Source organism: Stegodyphus dumicola, chromosome 10 (assembly GCF_044657685.1).
Source record: "Stegodyphus dumicola isolate Sdum_Otavi_A_Nest chromosome 10, ASM4465768v1".
NCBI lineage: Eukaryota > Metazoa > Arthropoda > Arachnida > Araneae > Eresidae > Stegodyphus > Stegodyphus dumicola.
In genome coordinates this window covers 11,303,526-11,330,390 of record NC_140777.1, presented here as the reverse complement: position 1 = coordinate 11,330,390, position 26,865 = coordinate 11,303,526, and positions in this window count along the sequence as shown.

Sequence of the window (26,865 nt, the reverse complement as noted above, 5' to 3'; positions counted from 1 at the left end):
AAAGGTAAACAAATCACTATCTTACCTCACGTTCTTTAAATTTGGCGTCAGAAAAACAAAAATCAACTTCTTCGGTAAAGAAAAGATACATTCTTAATTTCTTTCTAAACTTTATATGCTCGAAATATACAGTGAGTCCCAAAATTGAGGGTACACTCCATTCTACGACAGAATTCCTGTTTAGAATGAAAACAAAAACTGTTAGATAAAGACAGTCACCAAAACCTTTAGACGAGGATGTAGAAAGATACCTAATCTTAATATTTATTCATGAATAGACATAAAAAAAAAATGCATGAAATACAGAAACAAAATTGTCAAAACAGAAATTGTCAAAAATTTGAGCTCACAAAATTGAGGGTACATGTAATTGATTTATTACATAAATTATAAAAAAACAACACATTAATATTTTGTAGCATACCCACTGGCTTTGATGACAGCTTCCAGCCGCCGAGACATCGAATCGACAAGATTTTTCGTAATTTCGGGTGAAATGTTTTCCCACTCCACTTTTAGTACATGCTTCAAATGTTCTTTACTTCTGATCTGATGTTTTCGGACCTCTTCTTCAAGGTGGGACCACAAATTTTCGATCACGTTCAAATCAGGAGATTGAGGAGGTGTGTTCACCTGATTTCGGCAGTGATACAGAAGCCATTCTTTGACAGTATTTGCTGTATGCTTTGGAGCATTATCCTGTTGAAATGTGAATTTTGATCCTAGTCCCAATTGAGTAGCATTGTCCTTCAAATTATTTTTCAATATAATTAAGATAACCCATTTTATCCATTATTCCATCATCCAACTCCCGATGATGCCATACAGCACCAAACCATTATTGACCCACCTCCATGCTTCACAGTTGGAATTGTGTTTCTTGGATCTAAAGCTAAATTTTTCTTGCGCCACACCATACGATGACCGTCACTGCCAAAAACATTAAATTTACTCTTATCGCTGAAAATAACTTCATTCCAGAACTCTTTAGGCTTTAGAATGTGCTCTTTAGCAAATTTTAATCTCTTAGCTCTATTTATTTTACTAATGATGGGCTTTTTGAAAGCTTTTCTGCCATTATAACCAGCCCTTCTGAGGATTCTGCGCACTGTTTCTGCAGAAACAGATTTACCCCCAGTTTCCGAAGTACTTGCGGCAATTTTGGGGACACTTATTGTAGGATCAATCCTTACCTTGTGTAAAATTCTCCTCTCTGCTGCTGAACTGTGAATTTTCTTCCTGCCTCTCCCTGCTTCGTTTTCCAGAGTACCATCCTTTCTAAATTTTTGAATGATTTTTCTAATACAATTTACACTTCTTCCAAGTAATTTCTCGTATTTTTCTCAAAGATTTGTCTTGATTAGACAGATTAATAGACAGTTTTCTTTCCTCAATCGTAGTTTCTTTCCTATTCTCCATATTTGTCACACAGAAAGGTAGTAAGCTCAAATTTGGAATATTTGGATACTAAAAGCTTGTATTTTTGTATAAGCCTTATGTTCAGATTATTTTTAAAATTTTGCTGTTAGTTTTACACAGTCATTTAAGAAGTGTACTCTCAATTTTGTGACTTTCAGAAGTTGAAGATTTTCGTTTAAGTAATATAATATTTTTTAACGGAGTTTTATAACCTATTTTCTGTGTAGTTAAGAAGAAAAATGTATATTTTTAATGGGACAAAACTAGGAAAACTTGCATAATAATTTCTATTCTTAATAGCCTATAAATTAAGTTAGCTTTAAGTTTACCCTCAATTTTGGGACTCACTGTATCTATATATAATACAAATGAAAAGTTATAATATTGCAGCGCAGTTGATTGCATTTCCAGTCATCTCATCCACTTTAATTCAATTCAGTTCGTAGTTCGTTTTAAATTAGTCTTCAAATCACTTCAGTTCATAAGTGACTGCGACACATCTTTATATATACGAGTATAAGCGGCTAAAGTGTGTGTCGCCGATAGTTTATTGTTGCCACTCGGAAAAATGAGAGCGGAAATTAACGTTTACGCAGTTTTTAATTAATATCTCGGCCGATTAAAGTCGTACGAAGATGAGAACGGTATCGATGGTTTCGGGGGATTTTTTTGGAATCCCAGGATACGCGTTTCGAATTTCAATTCGACGCCGTTCCGTAGATATTCGAGAAAAAAGAATTTGGCACGTAGCCAAATCCCTGTAATAGGGAAAACCCAAGAAAGAAAGAGGAAAACGTAGGGGAAAATTAGTTTTTAATTAATATCTCGGCTAATTAAAGTCCCAAGAAATGTCAAACTGGCATGCCACGGACCTGCAGAATCCAACGGTGTGCTTCGCTAAGCCCGGGAGCTAGCCGTTTCGGAGGAGATGATGTTACTTTACCCCATATATATATATATATATATATATATATATATATACGCGGCTTAAGTGTCTGTTTTTCGCCGAAAGTTTGTTTACCTCCGTTAAACACTAGGCGTCTCCGTCCTCCGTCACCTGTCACCTGTCACCTGTCGCCGAAAGTTTATTGGTTGCTTGCGTAAGTGTACTAGCCAATGGGGTGAAGTTGCCACGGCACAGGGTTGCCGTTTCAATTGAGACGCAGACAATTTCCTGTAAAACTTGCCTTTGCTATGACCATCCATAAGTCTCAGGGCCAAACGCTTAAGCGCGTTGGCATTTTTTTACCTGAGCCTGCATTTGGACACGGTCAACTTTATGTTGACTATTCAAGAGTTCGTGAAAGAACGGTAGTAAAATTAAAAATAATGGATGGTCCTCTGCAAGGCGAGCTTAAAAATGATGGAAAGATCTACACAAGAAATGTTGTGCACAAAGAGATCTTTGACATGTGAATTAACATTTTATTATTTAAATCACCTTTATTGATTGAGCTAGCGGTGGGCTCTTAATATACCGCCAGTGGTTTCATTCATTGTACTCTACTTTAAGCAATTAAGCAAGCAGAAGGAGGAAACCACGGGGGGCAATAAGTAAAGGGGTGTCCTCGCTACCTGCCCTGGGTAATTCAGTTTGAATGACCAGACACCTTTGCACAAATCATTTCAATTACAATTTATAATATCTAGAACAGCGGTCATTTAGTATGACCGCCCGGCTTTCTAGTTTAATATAACGAGGTGGGGTAATCATATCGATTAGATATATTAAAATAATTTTAATTTAATAAAGTAAATCAAAATTCATAACATAAATAAATAAATAAAATCATGGATGAGGTATTTAATGATACATAGATACCAGATTGAGCCTTTTTTGTTGATTTAACCGGACATTTATATATTCTCAATAAACAGATGCAAATAAAGAATACATTCACTCTCATTGACGTACATGCGTGCTTGTATTAAAACTTGCTTCTATTAAACCCGCGTGCAACTGGATTTGAGACTACTGGTGTATATATACGTTAATAGTGTGTATGTAATGTATTAATAAATTCCACAGGTTTCATATTACGAAATTACAGACAATGTACTTTTCTAAGCAATCCTTTGTGATCTGGGAACAGATTAATTAATTTTATATGAAGTCTTATGGGAAATATCATTTCGGTTTTAAGACTATTTCGGATGAGGATGATCTTAGAAAAGAATTAAGTTTTCGTATTAAGTTTATATTCTTTAGAATAGAAAATGCCGAAAGCTGTATATTTACATTGTTTTCTTTCTTTTATGTATGCTGATATTTTGCTAATTACTATATAAAATACGTTATTTATTTGATGTTTCAATGACTCCCGTATATTAAATTTTCCTGCATGCTGCACATTTACGTAATAAAAAAGTTAATAGTTAGCAAGAAACTTTTATCTCCTGTACATAATAATGAAGTTCTAATTACTCTTTCTACATCCCTCTTTGCATTATCGATTGCATATTTTATATATATTTCCCTTGCAGCTCTTTCTTAATAAAAAAAACTCTTGGTATCTTTCATAAAATCTTTTGTTCACTGATATTTGATTTGTTCCAATACTTTTTAATTACTTATCTGTTTTACTGCCTTGGCAATGTTATTGAACCAAGTGATCTTATGATCGTAATTAAATTTCACTCCACTGATCGCGTGACAGCTTTTGAACCAGTATCTCGTTTTTGTTTTTGAACCCTTCGGTTAAGCTCTCCTTCACCGATAAAAGAGGTTTATCTCCTCAAATTCTCCTTTCTTTCTTCTTTTCATTCTTTCAATTTTTCGATTCAAACAGCCAGGTAATATGAAACAAACCACCTGTGCCCGCCTCAGGACTTGAATCGCAGACTCCCTACTTGTTAAAGGGAAATAAGATAATTTCCTAAACAATGGTGTATGGTTTATTTAATTATGGCAAAGCACACGAGGGCTATCTGCCTAAGGGGAGGAATGCCTTCGTGGAGGACTTTCTAAGGAAAACTGGCTCGTATACACGTTACACATGGGGAAAACCACGAAAACGCCCATGCAGCCAGCTCGATCGCGGGATTCGAACCTCGGACCGAACTACCAGTGTTCAGCGACTTTACCGCTCGGCCGCTGGTAGGCCCCCTAAACAATGAAAGATACATTTTTAAAATAATAAATGTTATGTTAATACTTTTCTTTTACTCCTGTTGCTTCCGTCAGCCTCGCTAGAATATAACTAGGTGGAATTTAAATAGCGAGTGACCGCGAAATTTAGCAGGCGAGTTTTAGGAATGCAACAAACAAGAAATCAATTTATCTCGATAGTCGTCAGTCTGACTGAAGCTGGTTAAATGAGTGTTTTCCTGTAATTGCTATCGTTTATACTTAAACATCTCAAGCTGTTGGAGCCGGGTTATGTAGCTATTAAACATAATCTGTATGCAGAATATATTTAGTTATTTACATTCCCATTACCTGTACCTCAAAACTGTTTTAGGCAAATAAGGATAAGTTTTATTAAATTTTGTTTGTATCTATATAAATCGTACTCGCAATAAATTTCTGGCTGCTAGTGTTTTTTAGGTTTTGTAGGATTTCGTTAATTAACCAGTTATTATGACTTGAAAATTTACTTTAACCTCTTCTTTCCGCAGTCTTCACTACAGCGCAAATTAATTGCACATATTTAAGCCTAGGAATTGAATGTTTTAGGATTATGGCTTCTGGAAGCATTGTCGTTATTTGCTCTGCCAATGTTATTCCGGCTTTAGCATTTTGCTAGCCGACGTTTAAAACACGCACCGCAAATTAACTTGAAGCAACTTAAGTAATCTGTTGCGTGTTAAGTCTCAGACTTGCATTTGAATTCAACTTAATGTTATCTTAATTTAAAATTCCTGCTAATAACGGAGGTTCTTCTGCCGCACAAGTACTGCCTTCTGTTCATTTAAAAGTTAAATAAAGCAGTTATTTTAACCTTCTTAAGGTTTAATCATATGTTTCAGACTAAAAGTATAACTCGACTCTCAGTCCAGTAGGATCTGCAGGACATAGTTGTAAGGTAAGTCTAATCATTAAGTTTTATGTTCACGGATAAATATTTCTATATTTTTACTACCTTCTACGAAGTAAAGGAAATGTGGTAAATTTCGGGTATCAGATTTCAAAGGCAATATCCATTTTAATAGTTTCCGAATCCGTATCGATCATTTTTTTTTTTGCGTGACGTCTGTACGTACGGACAGACGCAGCAGACAAACATAGATCCCCGACCCAGGTCCGAGTTGTGGACCCATACGGAGTTTGGATATCCTATGGTCCAGGGGATCTCGTCCTCGCGAGCGCAACCCCCGCAGTCCCCGCCGCGTAATGGCAAACCGTACATTGAGTTGATCAATTTAACATTGATTCGAATTTCGCTTACTGCGCATGTCCAAAAGAGAATTTGGCGTAGTTACGACTTTGGCGCAATTTTAAAAGAAGATAAATTCGGTATATGGTTGATATTGTGTTATCTTGGGCGTAAACAGTTGAGGTTTTAAAACGTGTCAGGTTGTAAGCAGGAGTATAAATGTTGATTGCAAACTATCCAAATTTTCTTTTAAAAAGAATTACAAAACAGGAAACATTACAAGATATATTAGCTGATTATACTTCTGACGAATAAAAAAAATTGAGTATTTACCTTACGTTCCATTCATATATACTTTAACAAATTAAGGATTAAATCTAGTTTAAATTACTGAATGAAAGGTCAAATAAATTATTGTAAGTAAATGAAATAGAATTGTTGCAATTGTAAACAGTCAATAAGACCTACATGACGAACAGGCTTGTGTAGAGTTGCTTATGCTTAGTCGCCAGTATTTTCTCCCACGCCAGCGGTACACCATTGAGCATGCGCAGTAAGCGAAATTTGTTAACATTGATCAACTCAATGTGCGGCTTGCCATTAAGCGTCCCCGCCCGGCTTTATACAAAGCATTGGGCAGAAGAAATCGTAGACATGAATTGAACTTTGTCAGTTTGCCTCCGGGCACCACTCCATAAAAACGAACGTCTTAAAGTACGCTCTGACCACTCTGTCAGTCCCCGTCACGAAAACTGAATGGGGTCAAACCCCCGGGGACTTGGTCATCGATCTCCAATCTAGCTCCACCACAACCGAAGGAACAGACACGACAGTACGAGTACGGTCTCTGCCAAGCCTGAACCAACCTGAGTACAATACTCGGGTTCTAGTCCTGTTGTCAAACTATATACCTCCGTGGTTGAGACTGCCTAGGTATACAGATCCTAACTAGTACTTCCCAGGAATTCTCCTGAGTCACCCCGGGGGGGGGATGTACGTAGGACAAGAATAAAGGACATTTTTTTTTTTCCAAAATGGATTGTGGAATGGATTTAAAATGGATTCAAAAGAGAATTTTTCTAGATATCTATACCTGCAGTTCTCAACCTTTTGACTAACGCCTTCCACCTAAACGAAAAGTGAAAAACTTTAATTCCACTGCTATATTTTTTCAATGACTATCTTTCACCTTCTCAATAGAAAAATTAAAAAATTATATTTGCCATCTGCACAAGTTATTGCTATTTATATTAAATATACACATATTAAAATATTAGATTAAAAATTGGTTAGCATTTTAATTATCGAAATTGAAGCTATTCTAAAATTTCTAAAACCTAGTGAGAATTAGTTAATTATTTTTGAAATCTTCAGTTAGATTTCGTTCACAGAAAATTTATATCAATCGTTCTTTCTCTTCAGGAGATTTTTGAATTTAATTTATAAGGATTATGTTAATTTTATCAACAGTTAAAGTTCCTTTCCTGTCAAATTCTCAACTTCAACTTACTACTTCCGGCCAGAACGTAGTTTTAGAATCACGTCTGAATACATAAAGAGGAAGAGCGATATTTAACCGCGAAGTTCTTTGGTCTTAACAAGAGAGAATGAGAGTTTCTGATTTACGCGCGTCTGCCTTTTGGCCACTCTCTCTCTCTCTCTCTCAAAGCTGTTATTACGCTCGGCCGTACTCAGGCCCTTGATAGCTTCGCAGTCATCTGGTGTTTAAGCATCCAACTGCATCAGAAACTTGAAAGCTTCGGCTATATTTCTTTAGTTAATCTTAGTTTTAGTTTAATTCTTAGTCTTTTAAGTTCAAGCCCAAGTGTCGGCTTTGATTGTACACTCCAAGACGGAGTTTTTTTAAATCTTATTGAAATAATAAAGGGTTAGTTGCCCTTCCATCTTGTTGTTTCTTGTCACACGAACTTAAGCGATTATTCGCTAACTAGTTCTTAAGATTCGTTACTTTCTACAGTAACTGAAATTTACACTAAGTGAAAAATCTTACAAATTGTTAAAAATGCTTTATTTCTTTGCGTACCACCGGTTGAGAACCGCTGATCTATACTTATGTATCTCACATAACTAAAAAACGATTAGCCGTAGAGCACTGAAATTTTGTATACGAGACTGCATAACATTTAGCTGCTCGAGCAGCCCCCGTTTTTATTGCAATCGATATCACCATAAGTTTATATATACATGTATATAGGATCCACTCTCTTAATACGAGGAAATAAGTTTAAATGATCTTCAGCAAAAAATATGTACAATTTAATAGGCCGTATAAGGAAGTTATATGGTGCTACGTAACATTTTATTTATTTCATTAGTAAAGGTATTTTTTCATTTGTTGTTTTCTTATAAAAACTATATGATTTGCTTAATGTTTTAGGGAAAATGGAAAAGAAAAATTATATTTTCTAAGGGAACATAGTAAAATATTAAAAGTATATTATGAGCTGCAACTGTATTGGAAATATACACTCTTCTGGAAAAAAAAATCGAAGCACACGTTTGCGATCGTGACGAAATTTGGTATCCAAAATCATCTTGATCGAACATGCAAACGATCAACAGAAATTGCGATCATAGCCCGCATTTCTAGTGCGCAATTCGCAAAGTAACGGAAATAACCAATAATGGTAAAACCAATAACGGAGGTGGAAATTTTACTTTTTTTTTGTTGCTGCTATTGTAATTCTGTAAAGAAGCAACTGAAGATGCCATATCGATATCGAAGACTTTACAGGCAACTAAACGACTTCCGACGTGGTCGCATTGTAGAATTGCGTGAAGTTGGGTGATCATACCGATCAATAGGCCGTCACCTGCAGCGTACATACACTGCTGTGCAAAAATGTTGGCAGCAATGGTTGCTACAAAGAAATTGCCGCCAAAATGAAGGCTCTGGAAGGCCAAGGACCACAAATGCAAGGCAAGATAGGATGGTTGTTCGCCAGGCCCGAACCGCCCCAAAGGTATCAGTGTTGACTATTGAATGCACTAGAGCCACGTCTATACCTCCCGTGGTTCCGTCCTCCATCTCACGGCGCTTGTCTGAGGCGGGGTTACGCTCACAGAGGCCTTTAAGGCCTTTGCCTTTGACACGCATAACATCGGCGGAGTTGTCTGGAGTGGTGTCACAGCCGATCATCATGGCTGCCATCAGACTGGCATCGTATAGTGTTCAGTGATGAATCCCGCTTCATTCTTGAAGCAGATGACCACCGTGTTCGTGTCTGGAGAGGACGAGGCCAGCGGTCTCAATCAGCCTTTGTTTCACAAAGGCATACAGCCGTAACCCCTGGTGTGATGGCGTGAAGCACTATTTCTTATGACAGCAGGTCATCTTTAACAGCTCAACGATATGTTGATGCCATCCTACGGCCGGTTCATGGCACGTCATCCTGGCCCCATTTTCCAACAATATAATGCCAGGCCACATACCCATCGCATATCTCTGGACTGCCTCCGTGCGTTTATACGCTTCCTTGGCCAGCAAGGTCACCACACCTTTCACCAATCAAGTATGTCTGGGACATGGTAGGCCGCCAGATTCGGGCACCACAAAATATCGCAGATCTAGAGCGACAACTGACGAATGCCTGTCATAATGTGTTGCAGGATGACATTAGAAACCTCTACCACTCCTTGCCTCGACGAATTCAAGCATGCATTGCCGCCACGGGCGGTTCGACCCATTACTAATTTGAACACTGAATGGGTGATTGTTAGCTGTGAACAGGTACTATGAACTTGATTTTTTAATCATTTTATTATCTGTGTATGAGCTATACACATATTCAATTTCATCAAAAACAACAACTTCCTTCGTGGTGCTTCGATTTTTTTTTTTTTTTTTCCAAAAGAGTGTATATAGAGAGAATGCTTCTTCTAAAATCGTCTCTGTATCCATTCTCTTGTGAAATACCTTTGCGATGAAATTTTCACTCAATTTCTCGGAAATTGCGCCTTTCTGTTTATTCATTTATTATTTCTGTTAAGCAGTTGCAAAAATTTATCTTTGCTATTATGGATTCTAGCGATTCAACAAATCAGCAAATCACCGAAAGTAACCTATCTTCACGACGCACAATGGGTGATGATCTCATAAATCAAACTATTTATTTCTCGGCTTCATGTTTAGGCAACAAAATTGACGGTTGGAAATCCAGGTTTAGATAAAAAAAAAACATTTCCCGCAAAGTTCTCCAAAGAAAAAAGCAGCCTGCCTTATTACCCTTTTATCATTCCCTTTGCGAAAGGTCATAACCTGCAAGAAAACTTCTCTCACTTCTTTTCTTCTTACTTTTCAACTTTTCCAGAACTTTTGACTAGGAAGTGCTCATTTTCAACCAATAAATACCATTCAAAAGGAATGAGTTACGTAACAGATTAATAACAGATTAATCTTTAGTTATTAATGATAGAATATAAAGGGAATCGCTCTTCAGAACAAGCTTTATTAACTCGTTACGTTTTGTGAAAAAATTCGTAAAATTTCTAAGCGCAAAGAAAATAACAGTGTTTCTAGTAGAATGGAAAACTGTCCGCCCACCATGCCCCGTTTTAACCGAACCGCTTTTCAAACTGTTGTCACCAATTGTTACAGTGATATATTATTTTTTAAAAAATCAAATAATGAAAAATCTGTAATCTATGTAGATTTATTCCTCGCATTGTGGAAAAACAGTGGCACCTACAGCCATCGAATTTTGAACATACGTAAACCTCCATCCGAACATGCGCAACTAAGAATTTCGATTTTTTTTTTCATTTATTTCCTATTTTGTACAAATTTAGCGATTTTGTTTGTTTGTTTAAAAAACACACAAAAGTTCATTAAATTAGCGTAAAATATACGTACATAAAGAATGCAGATCCTGTGGAATGATTTTTGAAAAATCTTATGTAGATAGTGATTGTTCGGTAGCGGTGTAAAGACATCTAATCGGAAGAAAAATTTCATTAACTAAATTCGCAGACCTTCATTCAGAGAAGACGACAATCATCTGGGAATCAGTTGCATCTCCTTAGATAAATATATAAAATTTTTGAAAACTTTCATAAAATCATATTATTCAATTAAAAATAAAAAGAAAAAGGGAAAAATCTAAAAGCTTTCAGATTTTATGTTACGCCCAAAAAAGCATTTTTTTAACGTTTTGTGTGTTACCCTTATTTATTAAAGATCATGTTCTTTGCACTTAAAACCCATAAAATTCAATTCAACATTAATATCATAAAATATTTAAAAACAGCAAAACAGCATGTAGCTTTAGAATTTCCGACACAGTCTCGCGGATTGGAGATAAAGGTGTTTTTCTCCATACAGTGGTGCCATTGCTCGCTTTGAAATTGTTGAGTTTCTTAATCAAAAATTAGTTAAAAGTTTATAAATTTGAAATAGATAATAAAGCAAACTCTAAATTCAAAATTTGGTCTTCCAAGTGTCCATGTTCGGTTGGAGGACCACGTTATTCAGAATTTGATGGCTTTAGGTACCAGCGTTTCTTCACAATGCCCAGAAACACTGAATCATTCATGCGGATTCTTCATTATTTAGTTTTAAATATAATACATCGATAATATTTGGTGGCAACAGTTTAAAAAGCGAAAATCCTCGTGCTGCCACTAAATGTAAATGAAATATAATTAAAACTGCATGATTAAGTTTATACTCTCGCTCACATATTATGTGGGGAAATGTAAAGCTGTAGATTTCAGCAGTGATCTTACTCTTTTTTTGAAGGTCAAGTGCAACAAGCGTCATCAAGATGGGAATAAAACCGTTGATTTGGATGAAAGACAAAAGTAGGAACACTCTTCTTTATTTACATAGCTGTAGGATTGAAACTTTTAAAATATGCAAGGGATTCTACTGTACTGGATACGAAATACTTACACTGTTACAATACTACTCGTATAAAGTAGCATTCCTTAAACTATCGTCTGCGGACTGAAGTCCTTGAAAGGGAGAAGATAACTGAATTCCGTAATGACACCGGACTTAATATGAAATTTTAAAATAAGGTGTGATTCATTTCTGGATCGCATTGTCAGCGTAAACAGTGTATGATGTACTGGGGAATGGAGGTTTAAAATTATATTTGAGTTTGCTTCTACGTATCTGTGCCAGAAAGGATTTTTATCACTAACTCAAAAGCTAAACAAAATCGACTTGATGTTCTTCCGATTTCAGATCTAGCACACATCCAAGCAAGTGTGCAGGAAAAGGCAGCCTCATTCATGTCATTAACATGAGTGCCAATATTTATTTATTTTTTAGTCAATAAGATTATCTGAACTGTAATAGCCTTGAATATATATATATATATATATATATATATATATATTTATATATATATTTTTTTTTCTTCTGTCAACTTAATTGATTAATACTGATATAAAAAATAACTGTATTTTAAAAATATAAGTACACAGGTAGTATGACATCTTAAAGAAATTCTTTAGAAGGAAACCATAGTAAGATGACCCTTAGAACATTGTAAAAGTGTTACCCACTTGAAAAATTATAAACGCTGCAGTAAACCATTAGCTGATATAGTATAAACCAGACCAGCAAAGCTGTATCTCCCCCTCTAATTGCCAGACATTTGCTCCAAAGCTGCATTGGAACAGGTCAAACGCGTCGGCCGTTCGGCCTCTGATCACCAACAGCATTGCCCAAGCTGCACTGCAAGACGGTATGAACAGCAAGATTGACCACCATCAATAAAATATTAAATAAATCAAAACATAACGCTTTAAACTTAAAACGTAACGTGGGTATATTTATTTTTGCAGTTCTGCGAATCTAAGGAAATGTGAAATTTAATTTTGACAACATTCCGTTACAGTTTTATACATATTTTTATTATACATCTCGCACTTTAAAAGTGTATACTATTCTGACGGATTTCATCTAATCTAAGTCATTGGGCTCCTTATACGGAAGTTTAGATTGAATCTAACATGCATGTGTAAGAACTTCCGTTTACCGTTTGCATCTTTCAATTTCTAGATCCAAAACTTCGCGCCTTTTTCTTTATTTAACTTCCGGATAACTTAAACTGGTCTGAACGTAGATAACAGCGTGCTTAACCATCGCCACATCAAGAAAGCGACATTCTACCCTCTTCACAGGAGTCCTATCTGGAGAATTCCATCAACATAAAACCCTCGCAGCCAAAAAGAAAATAATAATAATAATTCGTAAATAAATAAATAAACAGGTGTTGATCGCGCTGGAACAAAAAAGCGCTATCACTAGTCTACCATTCAAGTCAAGAATGATAAAAAAAAAAAAAAAAAAAAAAGCCAGAGAGATGAAAGTGTTTTCTTTTTATTCTTGTTTGCTCTTTCTTCTTTTATGTGACCGTAACGGGTCAGAAGGTCTGCTTCTTTTCAAATAGGTAGAAGCCGTGATGTGAGAGTCGTGACAAAAACTGGGACCCGTTACAATGCTTTATCTTCCTTTCTGCCACCCCCGCCCCCTTTTCCTCCAGTGCATCTGGGATTCCTTCTTGTTCGTTTGGCTTCTTAAATGACTTATGACTCAATGAAAGTGGAAGTTCTTTGCCTGATCTTTTATCGTAGATTTATGTTGGGAGATACCCACCTCTGCTTACCAGAGTTAATTACAGCAAAAATGAGTAGTATAGTTTTTACTTAGCAGAGTTAATTGTCTCTTCTTATCCTACCTAATTAGAACGCGCAAGAGAACTTTTCCTTAAGATAAAAACAAGGGAGAAGGCTACGGGATGTATAATCCTGCGATAAAATTCCGTTTTTGGCAATAAGGTAAAACGTTTCACCAGAAGTTTTTAATGAAAAAGGTTTCTGCTATCTAAATTGTATTGCATTAATATTTTTATTTAATACGTGCATAAAATTACTAAGTTTGAAATGGTTTAAAGTAAAAGGCAGATTTTCATAGCTGACAGATAAAGAACAAGCACAGCCTGTACTAAAAATTAAAAAATTAAAAAAAAAAAAAATTAAAAAAAAAAAAACCGTGTGTTTCTCACTTTGTATCAAACGACGTGTTCATCTATGCATCAAAACTCATACACAAAGAATTCATTAATAGGACAACTGAATATGATTCTGCTACTTTAGATTTCCTTTCAAATGCTAAATATTTTTTTTAACCTGAATAGGCTCAAATTTTACGTTCTCCCTTATTAGTACAGATTGAGTAGTACAGATTAGTACAGGCATTTGTATTTAAATCAATCCCATTCAAAAGTTAAAATATAATATTCTCAAATTTTACATATTGCTTTTAGATAGCTTAGTTTGCTAATCAGTAACAGGCAGATTTAATTTGAAAGATAAATACTTTACGTATTTGTCAAATGGCAACAGACTCGAATGAAAAGTGAAGCCACACAAAATCGTGTTTCGAAACTAACAGCCCTTTGGGCTTGTAGAGAAGCGGGAGACGTGAAAACTGAGCAGTGCCTCGCCGGGACTCGAATCTGCGCCTCTCGAATACACGCCGAGTGTGCTAACCATTACACCACGAAGGCATGCTAGAAGGAATGAGAAATACCTTATATATTCCCTCTTTTAAAGGGCGACTGGGGATTAGGTAATCCAATCGCCGAATCCTGGTGGTGAAGAACCATCACCCACCACCTTTTTGAGTTCAGACACCACTGTAGAGACATTTGTTTATTTTGAAGAAGGAGACAGGAAAAATAAGCAGTGCCCTCAGTGGGTCTCGAACCTGGAGCTTTCGAATGCGCGCCGATCGCGTTAACCATTACACCATGATTGCATGCTGGACGGAGGGAAAAATACCTTATAGGCTAATAAACTTAAACCACTGTCCTAAGCGAATATTTTTTAGATGCTGCTTCTCTTACTCAGATGATTTGCCATCAATGCTTAATATAAAATCTTTGATTAAAACAGCTTTTACAATTTCCATAGTCATTTGATGCAATTTGCGTTCATAATATTCTCATTCAGTATGAGTCTTAAATAAATATAATTTGTATGTATCTTAAGCGAAATTTTATAACATAGGGCGTAAGGATTTAATAAATTCAAAGTACATGAAATGTGTCTATTGCTTACCGCTATGATAATAAAATATTTACTTTTAATAAAATCCTTTAAGGGATATCAGAAACCCCTATACCGAAAATGTTAAATTGGCCATTTTCGATGTACCTTTTCTCAAAATCTGCTGTAGATACACGCTTGAAATTTTTTGTGTAATTAAAGTATACCTATCTGATTATACTGAAATGAGCTTTAGAAACATTTTGAATTTTAGAGTAATTTACAGAATATTTTGTTAGGTATAGTAAAATTTAGCACTTTTCTCACACAAAAACTTTTTAAAATTTTTATTCTAAGTTTATTACAAAAAGCTCATTTCAGTAATTATTAGGAAAAATAATAAATAAGCCATAAAATTTTAGATACCTGTAAGCAGTAGATCCTGAGAAAAGGTACATCGAGTATAAAAAAATCACGTTTGGAGAAAAACGCGTTTTTATGTAAAAATCCTCATTGATCAAAGCAGTCGATGACATATTAAAACGAGATTTTTTTACAGTTCTAATTTTCATAGAAATTAAAGAATGGTATTTTTAGAAAGATAAAAGTGTAGAGAATTTGAAAATGCAAAAATCCGAAATCACAATTTTTTGAAGATTTTGGGGTTTCAACACCCCTTAAAAATTAAATCATCTAATTCCAAATTTAGAATATTTAAAGAGCATTTGAAGCATTTTACTTCTATCCTGTCTGTTAAATAAATAATTTCATCTCAACAATTTCTGCGTAGCTACAGAATTCATCTTTGACTTTCAGCTTAGCATCTCCGTACTTCCCAGCTCTTAATTCTTCGAACAAATTTGTTTTTCATTTCTTTAAACAACTACTTTTCACCAGTAAATTACTTTAGAAAACAAAAGCGAGTTTGTTTTTCCATTATCAGAACAGTTTATGGTATCACATGCAAAGAATAAATTTCAGTACCTTCCTACAAACATTTATTTATGAGTGTCACTACAGCAGATAGAACAATGCTATCTTTTAACAACACAAAGCCGAAAATTATTCTGATCCACGCCTGAAATTATTTTATGTGAACAAATTTACAAGCATCGGTTAAAATTAAACAAATGATGCGGCAGATGTTCTTATTTGGAATACTCAGGGCTCCTTTTTTATTTTCTTAAATAAATCAATTAAACAACTGTTCATTCTTTGAAAGTTATTCAGGAGAAAACTTTTCAAGGACTCATCTGTTAGCGCAACGCTGTGAACTGTCGAGCAAAAAAATATGTTGATATGATAAGCGACGTGAAATATTTTACAGTAATTAATGAATGAATTAATTCTTTTATTGACGAATGCCCGCTGAAGAATGAGGTTTAAGCTGATACAATAAACAACAGTTACAATTTAAATTCCTCCCTCAATTAATGTGTAAAAGAATGCGTAGTTTTTTCCCAAATTCTTTCAAAAATATTAAAAATATTCGGATCATTTTCCATTTCCTCAATTGTGCATACTATTGCCCTCTTGAAGGTCAGTCTATTGATATATTGTGTTTCCTGTATTATGTTTATTTTTATTCAGTATGTTCAATATGTATTTGCATTTTTATATTAGCATTTCCTCCGTTTTATTTTTCCTTCCATTTATTTTTTGAAACGTCTTTTGTGCAGATTCTGCGTTTTAAGGTACCTGAACGTGGGAAGCATTCTCATACTTAAACGTTTTTTTACAATCATGTGATTGCACTTTATTTCTAATACTTACATTCCAGCTCATTATACTGCTTCTGCTATATCTACTGCTGATGTGTTCTTTCGAAATCCGGGTTCTTTGTTCTCCCTTCTTCTCGTTCCTCCTATGTCCCTGTTGAAAATCACTGTCAAGGCTCATTCATATGAGGAGTTCCTGCGTCTTTTACAAGGTAATTGAGCCAGCCGAATCAGTTGCTGTAATAAAATACGAAAATGTTCAGATATCGTTCAATATCCATCACATACTGTAATGTTCGTATGACTGTATTCTTACTGGAATGTAGGTTTTTTTAAAACAACAGAAATTGTGATAGTTGCCTGTAGTTTTTCCATGACTACTTTTCATTTGTTACATTATTACTAGAACCACGTTCTTCGAAAATTAAATGACTCGTATAATTTTCCCCTTTCGATTTTGGGATGTTAAAATTACTTTGAAAAAGTCGATATAACATCATGACTCTACGAAGTGATCAGTATTTCTGTGAACATAACTAAACACATCTGTTATGCATTATCTTTCTAAGGCAAGCATCTTTGAAGAAACTTAAAACCAGCTAGAACTTGAGCGATCAACTTAGGATTCATTATGTGTGTATAATTTTGGATCGAAGTCAAAGAGAAAACATTACAAATTACTAAATGTGGCTGGCCGTATCGATTTACAGATTGAAGAAAACATATTTCCTAGAATACTCCTGATTAAGTTCATGTTAAAGTGTGGTCAATAAGAATAGAAATTTACCTTGTCATTTGGGACGTATTTAAACTACTTTCAGACTTTTTACTTAAAGCTTATTATTTAAATGAGAATTATATCCGCATTTGTATTTTGTGGCAAGTCTTTTCTTATTAGTGTTAGCTAAAGCTAATTCCGCCTCTAACCGAGAAAGTTTTATTTTCTCTAATCTAATTTCGTTTTCCGATTTTTGTTTTTCAATTTGTATTTTCTCTAATTTAATTTTCTTTTCCTCTAGAATATTATCAATAACATTTTGCATAAATTCAGCATCATTTTCATAAACTTCTGAACTATCTATTAAAGTTTTTATAGTAACAATATGCGTCTCTCTCGGAATTACTAATCCCAACTCCTCCGCCATGAGCGTCAACTCGTTTTTTTTTTTAATGTCTTAAGCGACTTCAGACTCATCTTAATTCAAAGAAAAATTACAACAACCCTGAATTGACAACTAAAACACAATGAGCACAAAACGAACACATCAAACTCAACACAGACACTATCAACTCAAATTATCAAGTAGGAACATCTCAATACACAACATTAATAAACAGAATTTAACACTAAACTTTATTACAAGAAGTCGAAATAACTACTCACCATAATCTACACAAGGGAACCATCATCTTCACGGTCGATTTCCCCGCAACACATATTCCCATATCACCACACTATTTTTTCTGAAACAGCTTCAGTATAGCCCACCTTTAAAATTTGGCGAATTTGTTTTGGCGCCAAAGCACATGAAATACGTTGTTTTGAAAAATGGCGGCCATCTTGATTTCACCAGAAATTGTGGATAATAGAAATAAATTTACAACTATTATACATGATTTTAAAAGAAAGAAATATTAAGGAATGATTAATGAAAAGGATTAAGGTTAAAAGGATGTAATTTTAAAAACAATGCCGGAAAATCTCACCTTTGATTGGCTTTCCCAAATGTAAGATACCTTTGCATGGTATCTTACATTTTTTACAACAAGTTTTATCCTTCAGTAATCCACAATTCATCAATAATCCTTTAAAAGTTCGGCTCTAGTGTAGAATTGTGTGCCCCTTCGATTAACGATATATATTTTTTTTTTTAATTTCGGCGATTAAACCTCATTTCTAGTTGCCATGAAAGTTTAAACTTCGTTTTAGCTTCCTGATTTTTTTTTTAAATGAAAATAGATTGATGTGTACATGGACAAATTTATGGCAGTGCGCAATGCCTAGTTTGTGCAATTCTGGGATGTTTTTTAAGTGAAAACATATCGATGTGTACATGGACACAAAGTTTGTGCAATTCTTTGATTTTTTTTTTTTTTTTTTTTTTTTTTTTTTGTAGCGGCCATCTTGAAATTGTGCCTTTCTGGCGCCGATCTTGGCGTCAAAAAAGAATCACCACAAAACAAGGGGCACCCAATTGTAAACTTTTACCAAAAGTTCATACTCTCTTGTTAATTCATACGTAAAATATCTGTTTGGAATGCCTGGCTAAACAATGATAAAACATTTTTAAGTAAAATATAAAAATTAGAAAAATATATTCAAATATTGATTCCCCTAGCTTTAGCAGCTACAAACGCGCGTATCAATTCCTTTATATTTAATTTACTCAAAATTTGGCTCTCTTTGGATATCCGACAAGTCCTATAATTTCTCCGGCGCCATCGTAGCTTTTTATACTTTTAAGTACTTTTTTTCATGTAGCTTTTTATAATTTTAAGTTTTGAAAAACTTCGTTTTCAAGTAGCCACCGAAACTCTCAGGGTTAAAAAATCCGTAAAATTTATTGCAGTATTTGGAAATGTATCGGTAAGATTGTTTTCATAAATACAATTTAAAACATCAATATGTGACAAATCCTCTTTGGTAAAACGTCGCAAAGATTTTATTTCTTCAAACAAATTTAATCCGTTAGTATCCTTTCCATTAACACTTTTAGTAGCTATTAACTTTTGTTCTAATTCTTTACAATGCTTTAAAATTTCATTGTCACTCCAGTTTTTTAAATTAGGTATATAGTGAATTGAAGTAATTGTAATGTTCTTTTAATTGACTGATTATTTCAATAATTGAAGGAATAGTAGCGTCTAATATTATATTGTAATATTCAACCTTAAATTTTTGTCTCGGATTTTTGATTGGTTTGTTCATCTTGAAGTAGTTTCTTTTTAAACCAGTTTCTACTTAAAACCTGTTTCGAAAAAAAGCCTGTTTTGTTTCGACTTAAAAGTTGTTTTTGTTTAAACCTGTTTCGAAAGTCAGTATCCACCTCCAATTTTTTTAATTGAATTTTAGTTTCTGTTTTTAACCGTATATAGAAAAACAGAAATTATTGTGCAAAGTAAACATAACAGTTTTATTGAACATGAGAAAGAAAATTAAAAATAAAACATCAGAAACCCATACAGAAAAACTGTGCAATGATTCTGTAATTTTTTCTTTGTTTTTTACATTTTTAGGTAATACATAAGATGAAATTCGTCTGTCGTGTAGCAAATAGTCAGGAACTCGGACAAAATCAATCTGCAGAGACCATTAGACATTTCTAAACAAGAATCAACAAGGAAAATCTGCTTTATCTTCACCGAGATTCGACCCACAGTCTTCCAATGCTAACGGGATAACCATTTGCATCTCAAGAGCAAGTAAGGATTAATGCTATAATTGCTTACAAATATATCAAATCAGTTGAGCGAATATTTCAAAATTACTTTAAGCTCTCGAATATTATGAACGTGGTGAGGAAAAGAAAGGAAATAATACGAATAATAAGGTATTTTCCCCTCCTTTCGGCATGCCTTCGTGGTGTAACGGTTAGCACACTCGACTCCTATTCGAGAGGTCCGTGGTTCGAGTCCCAGCGAGGCATTGCTTATTTTATTTAATTATAAATTACAAGAAAGCCCGGCGGTCATACGAAATGACCGCTGTTCTAGATATTATAAATTGTAATTCAAATGATTTGTGCAAAGGTGTCTGCTCATTCAAACTGAATTACCCAGGGCAGGCGGTGAGGACGCCCCTTTGCTTACTGCCCCACGGGGTTTCCCTCTTCTACTTGCTTAATTGCTTTAAGTAGAGTGCAATGAAGAAAACCACTGACTGTACGTTTCTTAATAGCCACCACTAGCTCAATAAATAAAAATGATTCAAATAATAAAATGTTAATTCACATGCCAAAGATCTCTTTGTACACAACATTTCTTGTGTAGATCTTTCCATCAGTTTTTTAACTCGCTTTGCAGAGGACCATCCATTATTTTTAATTTTACATCCGTTCTTTCACGAACTCTTGAACAGGCAACATAAAGTTGACCGTGTCCAAATGCTAGCTCAAGTAAAAAAATTCCAACACGCTTAAACGTTTGGTTCTGAGACTTATTGATGATCAAAGGCAAGTTTTACAGGAAATTGTCTACGTCTCAGTCGAAACGGCAACCTTGTGCCGTAGCAACTTCACCCCATTGACAAGTACAGTTACGCAAGCAACCCATAAACCATCCGCGACAAACAGACACTTAAGCCGCATATGATAAAGATATTTATTTATTTCATTTTATTTGTTTTATTTGTTAATGTTAAATCATTCATTTTATTTATTAATGTTAAATGCACGGGCTCTCGTATTTTTAATTTTTACGGCTTAGCTTTCTCATAATATTCATCGCGCGCTGCACTGCACGGGAAATAAAACAATTTACAGTTAAGCAAGGAACCAATAAACTATCCGCGACAAACACTTAAGCCTCTTATATATATACAGAAATTTTCTTCCTCCTTTCCGCATGCCTTCGTGATGTAACTGGAAGCACGCTCGAGGCGTCTTCAAGAGGCCGGGGTTTCGAAACCCGGCAATGGCATTGCACATTTTTTTACGTTCCTGCATCGATATAACTTAATGACTCTACAAGAGTGTAAGGTGACATAATAACAATAACCTCTTTCAAAAGAGAACCCAAAAATGTATTTTGGGATACTATGAACAATATGCGTAGGAGCGATATTCTCCTGTAAATGAAGGTTTGGTTTCGGTATAAGATAAATGAGATTTCATCGACAGTCAGTTAGCTATATCACGGATGTATGATGGCTTTGCAAAGTCGTTAAAGAGCATAACGAATTTTTCAGCATCAGCTCAGGCCATCACAATTCCACTTCTTTGATTGACACCTTTCGATTAGTTCTAAATAAGCAATTCGGAAAGCGTCTTCTTTTAGGCATCTGTGCGCATGAACATTCCATTTCATGGTTAGAAAAGTGTAAATGATTATTTTAAGACCAAATTACATGCTGGCAGGCATTGAAGGCCTAATACCCATTGTATTTTTCATGCATGATATTGTGTGTCAATCAGTTGCGTGATCTATATGTTGTAACCCCTCCAATGATGGGGGCAAATTGTACAAAATTTCCAAACCACTGTTCAGCAGGAAGTCTTATTTTAGTTTGACCATTTACTTGGGTTGTTTTTCTTTGATCTTAGGCATATGTTTCCCCTTATATGGCGGCCATGATTTTTTATATATTTCTTTTCTCTACGTTCACGACTTTTCTACAGTTGTATTCCCTGAAACTTTCACTGCATGCACACTAATAATCATGCCTTGTTGAAAATCACTGAAAACGGGACAATCTAACAGAGGAATTAAAAGCAGGTCCTTACCTTTGTACCAATACTCACAAAACTTGAAGCCCCCAAAAAATGAATTAAAATCAATAAATTGATGTAGCCCTTCAAAACAACGGTAACTGTAATTAATGCGTTTAAAGAGCTTACAAAATAGGAGGATTTTTAAAATTTTTTTACAAATAAATCTCAAACTGATTGAGATACGTTTCTAATAATTCGCATGGTTCCACACACTAATCTATGCAGGCAATAAGCGTTCGATTGTCAAAACTAGTTTGCCGATTTGTGATTAGTTGAGTTATTTGTTGGACCTCTGTGGTAAATGCAGAAATTCGTGAAAATACCGAGTGAAATGCAAATAACTTCTGAAGAAATGGATATAAAATTTGAAAGCTAATTATATAGAAAAGTTTCTTAGTAAAAGGATTTTAGTAAAAGAATTTTATTTATTTAAAAGGATTATATTTAGTAAAAAGATTTCGGAAAGAAATTGTGTCACATCTATCATTAAATATTTGGTATATTACGAATAAAGCTTTATGCCGGTATGCGGCAGAAGAAAATATACTGAATTCATTCGCATCCTCCGCTGACGCACATAAGTTGCTCTTTTCTCAAGCAACATAGAAGCAAGCACACATACAACATACAGCAGCGTACGGGTCGAAGGGAATAAAGCTTACTTCTTTCGTTGCTTTCTCAAGTATGTAACTTACAGGTTTTACGCAATTCAGGAGCAGTTTACATTAAACATAACTGCATAAACTACATACATAAAGAAGAATTTCTGTGTGTTTGTGCGATTAACTCAGTCACTGCTACAGCTATCGTCACCAAACTTTCTACAATTCTTTTCTGGATCCTGGGAAAGGTCGACGTCCACTTTTTTTTTACCAAAAAAGTAGCTAAAATCAGAGATATTATTTAACAACTCTAAAAAATATAATTTTCGCCCTTATTTTTCCGAGTGGCAACAGTCTCGCACCCTGGAGATAAAAACCTGCTTTATTTCGAGAAGGGTTTCCAGTGCTCGTTATCAAATCGTAGAGTTTGTTAATAAAACATTCCTAAGTTTAACAATGAAATAAAAATAGCATTGCAAAACATTGAATACACTATTCCCGATTTACAAGATTTTTGGGAAGCCATTTCCACTGTTCCCATGTTCGTACCACTTTAATCAGCCGAGATATTAATTAAAAACTCTAAAAACACTAATTTTCGTACTCATTTTTCCGTGTGACAACAGTCTCGCGCGTTGGAAATAAAAAAATGCTCTTTTTCGAAAAGTGTTCCTACTTTCGCTTTCAAATCGTTGAGTTTGTTAATCAAAAATTTGTAAGTTTCACAAAGTCTATGTATATATAGAAGAATGTCTGTTTGTTCGCGTTATTTATTTCTGATCAATTATGATCAATGTTTTGCCTCATTTAATCGAATGAATATAGATGAAATATTTGATTCAACTTCAGCTTTGACGACCATTTGATTAGAAAGACGAAAATCGTTTAAAACTGTGTGCCATTTTTGCTGATTTAATGAGAGAGAATGAGTTTATTTTTGTATCGAAATTTTTATGTGAGTTCCATATCGCATGAGACTGAAAAATGATGAATCGTATTTTTTTGCATCGTTATTAGCCAGATAACCAATCTGGATAAGTATTTTTTTGCATCGTTATCGCCTATGAATCGTATTTTTTTGCATCGTTATTAGAGAAGCTGTGTGTGTGTGTGATTATGGCAAAGCCTCGAGGGCTATCTGCCTAAGGGAAGGGATGCTTTCGTGGAGGACTTACTAAGGGAAACTGGCTCGTATACACATTACACATGGGGAAAACCACGAAAACTCCCATGCAGCCAGACAGTTCACGGGATTCGAACCTCGGACCGAACTACCAGTGTGTAGCGACTTTACCGCTCGGCCGCTGGTGGGCCGTTATTAGAGAAGGATTACAGCGGTATCGTTCTCGCAATTTAACTTAAATGGCATCGGGTACTTCCGCGAGTACGAGTATAAAAATCCGGCAATCTGAAAGTAGAAGTAGTAGAAGGTTATATCGACTAATTCTCTCACTAGCTCATATTTTTTTAACGATTAAGAACTAACACTGACTTGACACTAGCAAGTTTTAATTTAGACTAGCAAGTTCTTTTCAAAATACTTTTCTCTCAACTACTGACAGCTACAGAAGTACAAACGCTGTCATCAAAAGAATTGTTATAGAAAAAACTATTTTCTTCCAGGTGCATTCACTTAAATTCACCTACTTCGACATCTACTTTATTCTCTTATATAGAGTATAAATTTACGCCTTCGAAATAGGCTTGAGATGAAATGACAAGGAAAGGGTTAGTCGTACAAAATCCTTACAACGAATTCAAAAAAAAAAAAAAAAAAATTCAACTTCAAACTTAAAAAGAAAACGCAATTTAGAGTTTTAGGTTAAATGATAGGAACATTTCAAGGTATACAGCAATTATTAAGGTATTAATCAGTTCTAAAACATTTATTATACAGTTTACAGTTATTACAGTCATAACATATTTATTACGCAGAATGTCTTCTTATGCAACTTCGTGAACATTTCGGAGCCATGGTAGGTTATCTGGGTGCAACTAATTGCATCCAGGTGCATCACAGACAGACAGATTACAATACAAACTCTTGTATGTTTCAAATGCCATCCTCCTTATTAAAGATACCGCATAACATTAAGGTCAAATGTAGTGATTTAATAAAAAAGTCGAAGGAATTATGCTGCCTGGATAATTTCAACTTTATTCAGCATCTTGGAAGAGTTGTGCGGAAATAAATAATTCATTTCTTTTTGAGCAAAAGCTTATATGCCCAGAAGTAATATGAAGGCCTACAAATGTTTTCGGTTTATTAATTTCCGCGAAATTATAGAAAACCGTGACAGCCTTAAGAAAAAGGGTGCATACAGATTTTACAGCTTAACTAAATACGCTGCAGTTCATGTAGGGCGGAAGAGGTACCGCTACGAAACATACCTCCATGACTAAGATCAACTATAAAGACTTCTAAAACTAAGATCTACTTCTAAAAGTGTAATTGGTTCTTATCTGTTATTTCTAATAATGAGATTCATTATAGTGTTACGGGTTTGGTATTCAAAAAGCTAATGTTAGTTGAATTATAAATTAAATTGTTTTATTCCCCGTGCAGTGCAGCGCGTGACGAATATTAAAAGAAAGCTAAGCCGGAAAATTCAAAATACAAGAGCACGTGCATTTAACATTTAATAAATAAATATCTCTTTTGCTTTCTAGAAAATTCCAGAAATTTCTCGCGCGCGGTTTAAAATCTTATAAAAAGGAGGAAAATCTTTCAATTTGTTGTATTTTAGTTAGTTTGTTGTTGTTTTAAGAGTTTGTTTAGAAAACTGCTCTTGTTGATTGTAGCGAATTCGCGGATTAGCTTTCTCTAGCTGTTTCGAATTAAGTTCTCTTGAACGTTTGAGTAGTTAAAAGATAACTACTGTGAGATATTCTAATACTGCACGAATATCTGAGAAAATTTAAACATTTTTGTTGTGATAATAATAAATTTTGTTCATTTTTCATCGGACTTGTGCATTCATTTCCTAACGAACCCGTACGCACGCAACAATAGAAAGAAATACTGTAAATACTGTATTTTGAGAGTTAATAACATCATCTTAACCAAAATACAAGGGACATTTCAAAAACAAGGGCGGGTGTAGTTCTGTATCTTCTGTTCAACTCGGTAGATTGATTAAATTCAACTTGTACTTTTCATGTCTCGAAAGCGCGACTTAAGATATACATTAGATTTGTAAATAGTATTGTTTTAATATAGGTATTTTGATACAAAAATTTTCCGAAATGACATACCAATTTTTTTCCATATTTCGATTCTACGACTCAAATTATGCCAAACTGTCAAGTTTTGCAAAAATCTCACGAGTAGTTTTGAAAACATTACCTCTTAAAATTTTAGTTCCTTTTAATGTTAATTGAATTTGGTTTATATTCATTAAGTTTTTTTTTCTTTTTAATTAAACTTATTTTATTCTTTCTTTCGCATTTTAAAATTTATATTCCTTCCAAATAAAATTCGCACATTTTTTATGATATATTTTTAAAAGTTGCATTTTAAAATAATTTTTCTAAATTTTCGTAAAACATTTTGAATGATAATCTATAAAATTTTTACCATCATCTTAAAGTACATGTATTTAGCACACCTGCAAAAAAATAGTTTTTTATTCAAAATTTCCTAAGATATACATGAATTTATATATTAGAGCGTTTTGAAATTTGGCATATTTGTTGAAAGAAATAATATTTATTAATGCTATGTATAAATATTATATAGCGTCGACGAATATATCTAAAACTCACCAACGCACACATCAGTTGCAAAGTAATTAAAGACAACTGTAACAACAATAAGTAAAATAATAAACAAAGTCCCCCTTTTTATTTCCTTGTACGAAGTAAAAAGGAAGTATTGCAATCGCGAAAAGTTTCAGGCAGCATATTTCAACGAAAATATCCCATTTTGACCTCTTTGAAATGCAATTTAACGATGTATTTCCGTGATATCTGTATGTAAGGACAAAATAAATCATTCTTTTCCTCCAAAAAAAATTATAAAATTCTTTTCCTACAAAAAAAAATTATAAAACTGCTTTAAAATGAATTCTGAAGAGAATTTTCGGGGCGTCTGTACGTACGTACGTGCGTACGTACGTATCTCGCATAACTCAAAAACGAGTAGCCTCAGAACGTTGAAATTTTGTATGTAGGACTGCTATAACATGTAGACGTGCACCTCGTATTTTGGTTGCAATCGGCCGCACCAAACGTATATAAATATATTTATATATATATCCACTCTGTTACCCGGTTCAGTGATCTCAGTTTCTTTACTCTTATATGTTTGTAAATTGTACATTTTTTGCTTTAAAAATGATTGAATTATGTTGTTCTTATC